Source organism: Podarcis liolepis (genome assembly GCF_965112155.1).
Source record: "Podarcis liolepis genome assembly, contig: HAP1_SCAFFOLD_47, whole genome shotgun sequence".
NCBI lineage: Eukaryota > Metazoa > Chordata > Lepidosauria > Squamata > Lacertidae > Podarcis > Podarcis liolepis.
In genome coordinates, this window is record NW_028148728.1 from 139,036 (window position 1) to 149,730 (window position 10,695).

Below are 10,695 nucleotides of genomic sequence, written 5' to 3' on the forward strand. Positions count from 1 at the left end.
AAAGCCTTCTGTTTCGACTGCCAAACCTTTCAGGGGAGCATTTGCAAGCTTCTGACATCATTTTTGAGTGAATTGCCAAAAGTCATATTTTTGCTGAAATTCTGACCCCGGGGCTTAGGGATTTTTTCAAAAAAATATTTTCCGCCGGTTAAGTTTTTGAGGGATGATTTCTTGTCCTGTGATAAAAAGCCTTCTGTTTCCATCGCCAAGGCTTTCAGGGGAGCATTTGCAACTGGTTGGCACCATTTTTGAGTGAATTGCCAAAAGTCAGATTTTTGCTCAGGGATTTTTTCAAAAAAAATATTTTCTGCCGGTTAAGTTGTTGAAGGCTGATTTCTTGTCCTCTGATATAAAGCCTTCTGTTTCCATCGACAACGCTTTCAGGGGAGCATTTGCAAGCTTCTGACATCATTTTTGAGTGAATTGCCAAAAGACAGATTTTTGCTGAAATTGTGACCCCGGGGCTTAGGGATTTTTTCAAAAAAATATTTTCCGCCGGTTAAGTTTTTGAGGGCTGATTTCTTGTTCTGTGATAAAAAGCCTTCTGTTTCCATCGCCAAAGCTTTCAGGGGAGCATTTGCAAGCTTCTGACATCATTTTTGAGTGAATTGCCAAAAGTCAGATTTTTGCTGAAATTGTGACCCCGGGGCTTAGGGATATTTTCAAAAAAATATTTTCCGCCGGTTAAGTTTTTGAGGGATGATTTCTTGTCCTGTGATAAAAAGCCTTCTGTTTCGACTGCCAAACCTTTCAGGGGAGCATTTGCAACGGGTTGGCACCATTTTTGAGTGAATTGCCAAAAGTCATATTTTTGCTGAAATTGTGACCCCGGGGCTTAGGGATTTTTTCAAAAAAATATTTTCCGCCGGTTAAGTTTTTGAGGGCTGATTTCTTGATCTGTGATAAAAAGCCTTCTGTTTCCATCGCCAAAGCTTTCAGGGGAGCATTTGCAAGCTTCTGACATCATTTTTGAGTGAATTGCCAAAAGTCAGATTTTTGCTGAAATTGTGACCCCGGGGCTTAGGGATTTTTTCAAAAAAATATTTTCCGCCGGTTAAGTTTTTGAGGGCTGATTTCTTGTCCTGTGATAAAAAGCCTTCTGTTTCGACTGCCAAACCTTTCAGGGGAGCATTTGCAACCGGTTGGCACCATTTTTGAGTGAATTGCCAAAAGTCGGATTTTTGCTGAAATTGTGACCCCGGGGCTTAGGGATTTTTTCAAAAAAATATTTTCCGCCAGTTAAGTTTTTGAGGGCTGATTTCTTGTCCTGTGATAAAAAGCCTTCTGTTTCCATCGACAACGCTTTCAGGGGAGCATTTGCAAGCTTCTGACATCATTTTTGAGTGAATTGCCAAAAGTCAGATTTTTGCTGAAATTGTGACCCCGGGGCTTAGGGATTTTTTCAAAAAAATATTTTCCGCCGGTTAAGTTGTTGAGGGCTGATTTCTTGTCCTGTGATAAAAAGCCTTCTGTTTCGACTGCCAAACCTTTCAGGGGAGGATTTGCAACCGGTTGGCACCATTTTTGACTGAATTGCCAAAAGTCAGATTTTTGCTGAAATTGTGACCCCGGGGCTTAGGGATTTTTTCAAAAAAATATTTTCCCCCGGTTAAGTTGTTGAGGGCTGATTTCTTGTCCTGTGATAAAAAGGCTTCTGTTTCGACTGCCAAACCTTTCAGGGGAGCATTTGCAACCGGTTGGCACCATTTTTGAGTGAATTGCCAAAAGTCAGATTTTTGCTGAAATTGTGACCCCGGGGCTTATGGATTTTTTCAAAAAAATATTTTCCGACGGTTAAGTTTTTGAGGGATGATTTCTTGTCCTGTGATAAAAAGCCTTCTGTTTCGACTGCCAAACCTTTTAGGGGAGCATTTGCAACGGGTTGGCACCATTTTTGAGTGAATTGCCAAAAGTCATATTTTTGCTGAAATTGTGACCCCGGGGCTTAGGGATTTTTTCAAAAAAATATTTTCCGCCGGTTAAGTTTTTGAGGGCTGATTTCTTGTTCTGTGATAAAAAGCCTTCTGTTTCGACTGCCAAACCTTTTAGGGGAGCATTTGCAAGCTTCTGACATCATTTTTGAGTGAATTGCCAAAAGTCATATTTTTGCTGAAATTGTGACCCCGGGGCTTAGGGATTTTTTCAAAAAAATATTTTCCGCCGGTTAAGTTTTTGAGGGCTGATTTCTTGTCCTGTGATAAAAAGCCATCTGTTTCCATCGCCAAAGCTTTCAGGGGAGCATTTGCAACTGGTTGGCACCATTTTTGAGTGAATTGCCAAAAGTCAGATTTTTGCTCAGGGATTTTTTCAAAAAAATATTTTCTGCCGGTTAAATTGTTGAAGGCTGATTTCTTGTCCTGTGATAAAAAGCCTTCTGTTTCCATCGACAACGCTTTCAGGGGAGCATTTGCAAGCTTCTGACATCATTTTTGAGTGAATTGCCAAAAGTCATATTTTTGCTGAAATTGTGACCCCGGGGCTTAGGGATTTTTTCAAAAAAATATTTTCCGCCGGTTAAGTTTTTGACGGCTGATTTCTTGTCCTGTGATAAAAAGCCTTCTGTTTCGACTGCCAAACCTTTCAGGGGAGCATTTGCAACCGGTTGGCACCATTTTTGAGTGAATTGTCAAAAGTCAGATTTTTGCTGAAATTGTGACCCCGGGGCTTAGGGATTTTTTTCAAAAAAATATTTTCCGCCGGTTAAGTTGTTGAGGGCTGATTTCTTGTCCTGTGATAAAAATCCTTCTGTTTCCATCGACAACGCTTTCAGGGGAGCATTTGCAAGCTTCTGACATCATTTTTGAGTGAATTGCCAAAAGTCATATTTTTGCTGAAATTCTGACCCCGGGGCTTAGGGATTTTTTCAAAAAAATATTTTCCGCCGGTTAAGTTTTTGAGGGCTGATTTCTTGTCCTGTGATAAAAAGCCTTCTGTTTCGACTGCCAAACCTTTCAGGGGAGCATTTGCAACCGGTTGGCACCATTTTTGAGTGAATTGCCAAAAGTCATATTTTTGCTGAAATTGTGACCCCAGGGCTTAGGGATTTTTTCAAAAAAATATTTTCCGCCGGTTAAGTTGTTGAGGGCTGATTTCTTGTCCTGTGATAAAAAGCCTTCTGTTTCGACTGCCAAACCTTTCAGGGGAGCATTTGCAAGCTTCTGACATCATTTTTGAGTGAATTGCCAAAAGTCATATTTTTGCTGAAATTCTGACCCCGGGGCTTAGGGATTTTTTCAAAAAAATATTTTCCGCCGGTTAAGTTTTTGAGGGCTGATTTCTTGTCCTGTGATAAAAAGCCTTCTGTTTCCATCGACAACGCTTTCAGGGGAGCATTTGCAAGCTTCTGACATCATTTTTGAGTGAATTTCCAAAAGTCAGATTTTTGCTGAAATTGTGACCCCGGGGCTTAGGGATTTTTTCAAAAAAATATTTTCCGCCGGTCAAGTTTTTGAGGGCTGATTTCTTGTCCTGTGATAAAAGCCTTCTGTTTCCATCGACAACGCTTTCAGGGGAGCATTTGCAAGCTTCTGACATCATTTTTGAGTGAATTGCCAAAAGTCAGATTTTTGCTGAAATTGTGACCCCGGGGCTTAGGGATTTTTTCAAAAAAATATTTTCCGCCGGTTAAGTTTTTGAGGGCTGATTTCTTGTCCTGTGATAAAAGCCTTCTGTTTCCATCGCCAAAGCTTTCAGGGGAGCATTTGCAACCGGTTGGCATCATTTTTGAGCGAATTGCCAAAAGTCAGATTTTTGCTCAGGGATTTTTTCGAAAAAATATTTTCTGCCGGTTAAGTTGTTGAAGGCTGATTTCTTGTCCTGTGATAAAAAGCCTTCTGTTTCCATCGACAACGCTTTCAGGGGAGCATTTGCAACCGGTTGGCATCATTTTTGAGTGAATTGCCAAAAGTCAGATTTTTGCTGAAATTGTGACCCCGGGGCTTAGGGATATTTCAAAAAAATATTTTCCGCCGGTTAAGTTGTTGAGGGCTGATTTCTTGTCCTGTGATAAAAAGCCTTCTGTTTCCATCGACAACGCTTTCAGGGGAGCATTTGCAAGCTTCTGACATCATTTTTGAGTGAATTGCCAAAAGTCATATTTTTGCTGAAATTCTGACCCCGGGGCTTAGGGATTTTTTCAAAAAAATATTTTACGCCGGTTAAGTTGTTGAGGGCTGATTTCTTGTCCTGTGATAAAAAGCCTTCTGTTTCGACTGCCAAACCTTTCAGGGGAGGATTTGCAACCGGTTGGCACCATTTTTGACTGAATTGCCAAAAGTCAGATTTTTGCTGAAATTGTGACCCCGGGGCTTAGGGATATTTCAAAAAAATATTTTCCGCTGGTTAAGTTGTTGAGGGCTGATTTCTTGTCCTGTGATAAAAAGCCTTCTGTTTCCATCGACAACGCTTTCAGGGGAGCATTTGCAAGCTTCTGACATCATTTTTGAGTGAATTGCCAAAAGTCATATTTTTGCTGAAATTCTGACCCCGGGGCTTAGGGATTTTTTCAAAAAAATATTTTCCGCCGGTTAAGTTTTTGAGGGCTGATTTCTTGTCCTGTGATAAAAAGCCTTCTGTTTCCATCGCCAAAGCTTTCAGGGGAGCATTTGCAACTGAATGGCACCATTTTTGAGTGAATTGCCAAAAGTCAGATTTTTGCTCAGGGATTTTTTCAAAAAAATATTTTCTGCCGGTTAAATTGTTGAAGGCTGATTTCTTGTCCTGTGATAAAAAGCCTTCTGTTTCCATCGACAACGCTTTCAGGGGAGCATTTGCAAGCTTCTGACATCATTTTTGAGTGAATTGCCAAAAGTCATATTTTTGCTGAAATTGTGACCCCGGGGCTTAGGGATTTTTTCAAAAAAATATTTTCCGCCGGTTAAGTTTTTGAGGGCTGATTTCTTGTCCTGTGATAAAAAGCCTTCTGTTTCGACTGCCAAACCTTTCAGGGGAGCATATGCAACCGGTTGGCACCATTTTTGAGTGAATTGTCAAAAGTCAGATTTTTGCTGAAATTGTGACCCCGGGGCTTAGGGATTTTTTCAAAAAAATATTTTCCGCCGGTTAAGTTGTTGAGGGCTGATTTCTTGTCCTGTGATAAAAAGCCTTCTGTTTCCATCGACAACGCTTTCAGGGGAGCATTTGCAAGCTTCTGACATCATTTTTGAGTGAATTGCCAAAAGTTATATTTTTGCTGAAATTCTGACCCCGGGGCTTAGGGATTTTTTCAAAAAAATATTTTCCGCCGGTTAAGTTTTTGAGGGCTGATTTCTTGTCCTGTGATAAAAAGCCTTCTGTTTCGACTGCCAAACCTTTCAGGGGAGCATTTGCAACCGGTTGGCACCATTTTTGAGTGAATTGCCAAAAGTCATATTTTTGCTGAAATTGTGACCCCGGGGCTTAGGGATTTTTTCAAAAAAATATTTTCCGCCGGTTAAGTTGTTGAGGGCTGATTTCTTGTCCTGTGATAAAAAGCCTTCTGTTTCGACTGCCAAACCTTTCAGGGGAGCATTTGCAAGCTTCTGACATCATTTTTGAGTGAATTGCCAAAAGTCATATTTTTGCTGAAATTCTGACCCCGGGGCTTAGGGATTTTTTCAAAAAAATATTTTCCGCCGGTTAAGTTTTTGAGGGCTGATTTCTTGTCCTGTGATAAAAAGCCTTCTGTTTCCATCGACAACGCTTTCAGGGGAGCATTTGCAAGCTTCTGACATCATTTTTGAGTGAATTGCCAAAAGTCAGATTTTTGCTGAAATTGTGACCCCGGGGCTTAGGGATTTTTTCAAAAAAATATTTTCCGCCGATTAAGTTTTTGAGGGCTGATTTCTTGTCCTGTGATAAAAGCCTTCTGTTTCCATCGACAACGCTTTCAGGGGAGCATTTGCAAGCTTCTGACATCATTTTTGAGTGAATTGCCAAAAGTCAGATTTTTGCTGAAATTGTGACCCCGGGGCTTAGGGATTTTTTCAAAAAAATATTTTCCGCCGGTTAAGTTTTTGAGGGCTGATTTCTTGTCCTGTGATAAAAGCCTTCTGTTTCCATCGCCAAAGCTTTCAGGGGAGCATTTGCAACCGGTTGGCATCATTTTTGAGTGAATTGCCAAAAGTCAGATTTTTGCTCAGGGATTTTTTCAAAAAAATATTTTCTGCCGGTTAAGTTGTTGAAGGCTGATTTCTTGTCCTGTGATAAAAAGCCTTCTGTTTCCATCGACAACGCTTTCAGGGGAGCATTTGCAACCGGTTGGCATCATTTTTGAGTGAATTGCCAAAAGTCAGATTTTTGCTGAAATTGTGACCCCGGGGCTTAGGGATATTTCAAAAAAATATTTTCCGCCGGTTAAGTTGTTGAGGGCTGATTTCTTGTCCTGTGATAAAAAGCCTTCTGTTTCCATCGACAACGCTTTCAGGGGAGCATTTGCAAGCTTCTGACATCATTTTTGAGTGAATTGCCAAAAGTCATATTTTTGCTGAAATTCTGACCCCGGGGCTTAGGGATTTTTTCAAAAAAATATTTTCCGCCGGTTAAGTTGTTGAGGGCTGATTTCTTGTCCTGTGATAAAAAGCCTTCTGTTTCGACTGCCAAACCTTTCAGGGGAGGATTTGCAACCGGTTGGCACCATTTTTGACTGAATTGCCAAAAGTCAGATTTTTGCTGAAATTGTGACCCCGGCCTTAGGGATATTTCAAAAAAATATTTTCCGCTGGTTAAGTTGTTGAGGGCTGATTTCTTGTCCTGTGATAAAAAGCCTTCTGTTTCCATCGACAACGCTTTCAGGGGAGCATTTGCAACCGGTTGGCACCATTTTTGAGTGAATTGCCAAAAGTCAGATTTTTGCTGAAATTGTGACCCCGGGGCTTATGGATTTTTTCAAAAAAATATTTTCCGCCGGTTAAGTTGTTGAGGGCTGATTTCTTGTCCTGTGATAAAAGCCTTCTGTTTCCATCGCCAAAGCTTTCAGGGGAGCATTTGCAACCGGTTGGCATCATTTTTGAGTGAATTGCCAAAAGTCAGATTTTTGCTGAAATTGTGACCCCGGGGCTTAGGGATATTTCAAAAAAATATTTTCCGCCGGTTAAGTTGTTGAGGGCTGATTTCTTGTCCTGTGATAAAAAGCCTTCTGTTTCCATCGACAACGCTTTCAGGGGAGCATTTGCAAGCTTCTGACATCATTTTTGAGTGAATTGCCAAAAGTCATATTTTTGCTGAAATTCTGACCCCGGGGCTTAGGGATTTTTTCAAAAAAATATTTTCCGCCGGTTAAGTTGTTGAGGGCTGATTTCTTGTCCTGTGATAAAAAGCCTTCTGTTTCGACTGCCAAACCTTTCAGGGGAGGATTTGCAACCGGTTGGCACCATTTTTGACTGAATTGCCAAAAGTCAGATTTTTGCTGAAATTGTGACCCCGGCCTTAGGGATATTTCAAAAAAATATTTTCCGCTGGTTAAGTTGTTGAGGGCTGATTTCTTGTCCTGTGATAAAAAGCCTTCTGTTTCCATCGACAACGCTTTCAGGGGAGCATTTGCAAGCTTCTGACATCATTTTTGAGTGAATTGCCAAAAGTCATATTTTTGCTGAAATTCTGACCCCGGGGCTTAGGGATTTTTTCAAAAAAATATTTTCCGCCGGTTAAGTTGTTGAGGGCTGATTTCTTGTCCTGTGATAAAAAGCCTTCTGTTTCCATCGCCAAAGCTTTCAGGGGAGCATTTGCAACCGGTTGGCACCATTTTTGAGTGAATTGCCAAAAGTCAGATTTTTGCTGAAATTGTGACCCCGGGGCTTATGGATTTTTTCAAAAAAATATTTTCCGCCGGTTAAGTTGTTGAGGGCTGATTTCTTGTCCTGTGATAAAAGCCTTCTGTTTCCATCGCCAAAGCTTTCAGGGGAGCATTTGCAACCGGTTGGCATCATTTTTGAGTGAATTGCCAAAAGTCAGATTTTTGCTCAGGGATTTTTTCAAAAAAATATTTTCTGCCGGTTAAGTTGTTGAAGGCTGATTTCTTGTCCTGTGATAAAAAGCCTTCTGTTTCCATCGACGACGCTTTCAGGGGAGCATTTGCAACCGGTTGGCATCATTTTTGAGTGAATTGCCAAAAGTCAGATTTTTGCTGAAATTGTGACCCCGGGGCTTAGGGATATTTCAAAAAAATATTTTCCGCCGGTTAAGTTGTTGAGGGCTGATTTCTTGTCCTGTGATAAAAAGCCTTCTGTTTCGACTGCCAAACCTTTCAGGGGAGCATTTGCAACCGGTTGGCACCATTTTTGACTGAATTGCCAAAAGTCAGATTTTTGCTGAAATTGTGACCCCGGGGCTTAGGGCTGAATTATTGTCCTGTGATAAAAAGCCTTCTGTTTCCATCGACAACGCTTTCAGGGGAGCATTTGCAAGCTTCTGACATCATTTTTGAGTGAATTGCCAAAAGTCAGATTTTTGCTGAAATTGTGACCCCGGGGCTTAGGGATTTTTTCAAAAAAATATTTTCCGCCGGTTAAGTTGTTGAGGGCTGATTTCTTGTCCTGTGATAAAAAGCCTTCCGTTTCCATCGACAACGCTTTCAGGGGAGCATTTGCAAGCTTCTGACATCATTTTTGAGTGAATTGCCAAAAGTCATATTTTTGCTGAAATTGTGACCCCGGGGCTTAGGGATTTTTTCAAAAAAATATTTTCCGCCGGTTAAGTTGTTGAGGGCTGATTTCTTGTCCTTTGATAAAAAGCCTTCTGTTTCTATCGCCAAAGCTTCCAGGGGAGCATTTGCATCCGGTTGGCACCATTTTTGAGTGAATTGCCAAAAGTCAGATTTTTGCTCACGGATTTTTTCAAAAAAATATTTTCTGCCGGTTAAGTTGTTGAAGGCTGATTTCTTGTCCTGTGATAAAAAGCCTTCTGTTTCCATCGACATCGCTTTCAGGGGAGCATTTGCAAGCTTCTGACATCATTTTTGAGTGAATTGCCAAAAGTCAGATTTTTGCTGAAATTGTCACCCTGGGGGGCTTATTGATTTTTTCAAAAAAATATTTTCCGCCGGTTAACTTGTTGAGGGCTGATTTCTTGTCCTGTGATAAAAAGCCTTCTGTTTCGACTGCCAAACCTTTCAGGGGAGCATTTGCAACCGGTTGGCACCATTTTTGAATGAATTGCCAAAAGTCAGATTTTTGCTGAAATTGTGACCCCGGGGCTTAGGGATTTTTTCAAAAAAATATTTTCCGCCGGTTAAGTTTTTGAGGGCTGATATCTTGTCCTGTGATAAAAAGCCTTCTGTTTCGACTGCCAAACCTTTCAGGGGAGCATTTGCAAGCTTCTGACATCATTTTTGAGTGAATTGCCAAAAGTCAGATTTTTGCTGAAATTCTGACCCCGGGGGGGCTTAGGGATTTTTTCAAAAAAATATTTTCCGCCGGTTAAGTTTTTGAGGGATGATTTCTTGTCCTGTGATAAAAAGCCTTCTGTTTCCATCGCCAAAGCTTTCAGGGGAGCATTTGCAACTGGTTGGCACCATTTTTGAGTGAATTGCCAAAAGTCAGATTTTTGCTCAGGGATTTTTTCAAAAAAAATATTTTCTGCCGGTTAAGTTGTTGAAGGCTGATTTCTTGTCCTCTGATAAAAAGCCTTCTGTTTCCATCGACAACGCTTTCAGGGGAGCATTTGCAACCGGTTGGCACCATTTTTGAGTGAATTGCCAAAAGACAGATTTTTGCTGAAATTGTGACCCCGGGGCTTAGGGATTTTTTCAAAAAAATATTTTCCGCCGGTTAAGTTGTTGAGGGCTGATTTCTTGTCCTGTGATAAAAAGCCTTCTGTTTCCATCGACAACGCTTTCAGGGGAGCATTTGCAAGCTTCTGACATCATTTTTGAGTGAATTGCCAAAAGTCATATTTTTGCTGAAATTCTGACCCCGGGGCTTAGGGATTTTTTCAAAAAAATATTTTCCGCCGGTTAAGTTTTTAAGGGCTGATTTCTTGTCCTGTGATAAAAAGCCTTCTGTTTCGACTGCCAAACCTTTCAGGGGAGCATTTGCAACCGGTTGGCACCATTTTTGAGTGAATTGCCAAAAGTCATATTTTTGCTGAAATTGTGACCCCGGGGCTTAGGGATTTTTTCAAAAAAATATTTTCCGCCGGTTAAGTTGTTGAGGGCTGATTTCTTGTCCTGTGATAAAAAGCCTTCTGTTTCGACTGCCAAACCTTTCAGGGGAGCATTTGCAAGCTTCTGACATCATTTTTGAGTGAATTGCCAAAAGTCATATTTTTGCTGAAATTCTGACCCCGGGGCTTAGGGATTTTTTCAAAAAAATATTTTCCGCCGGTTAAGTTTTTGAGGGCTGATTTCTTGTCCTGTGATAAAAAGCCTTCTGTTTCGACTGCCAAACCTTTCAGGGGAGCATTTGCAACCGGTTGGCACCATTTTTGAGTGAATTGCCAAAAGTCATATTTTTGCTGAAATTGTGACCCCGGGGCTTAGGGATTTTTTCAAAAAAATATTTTCCGCCGGTTAAGTTGTTGAGGGCTGATTTCTTGTCCTGTGATAAAAAGCCTTCTGTTTCCATCGACAACGCTTTCAGGGGAGCATTTGCAAGCTTCTGACATCATTTTTGAGTGAATTGCCAAAAGTCATATTTTTGCTGAAATTCTGACCCCGGGGCTTAGGGATTTTTTCAAAAAAATATTTTCCGCCGGTTAAGTTGTTGAGGGCTGATTTCTTGT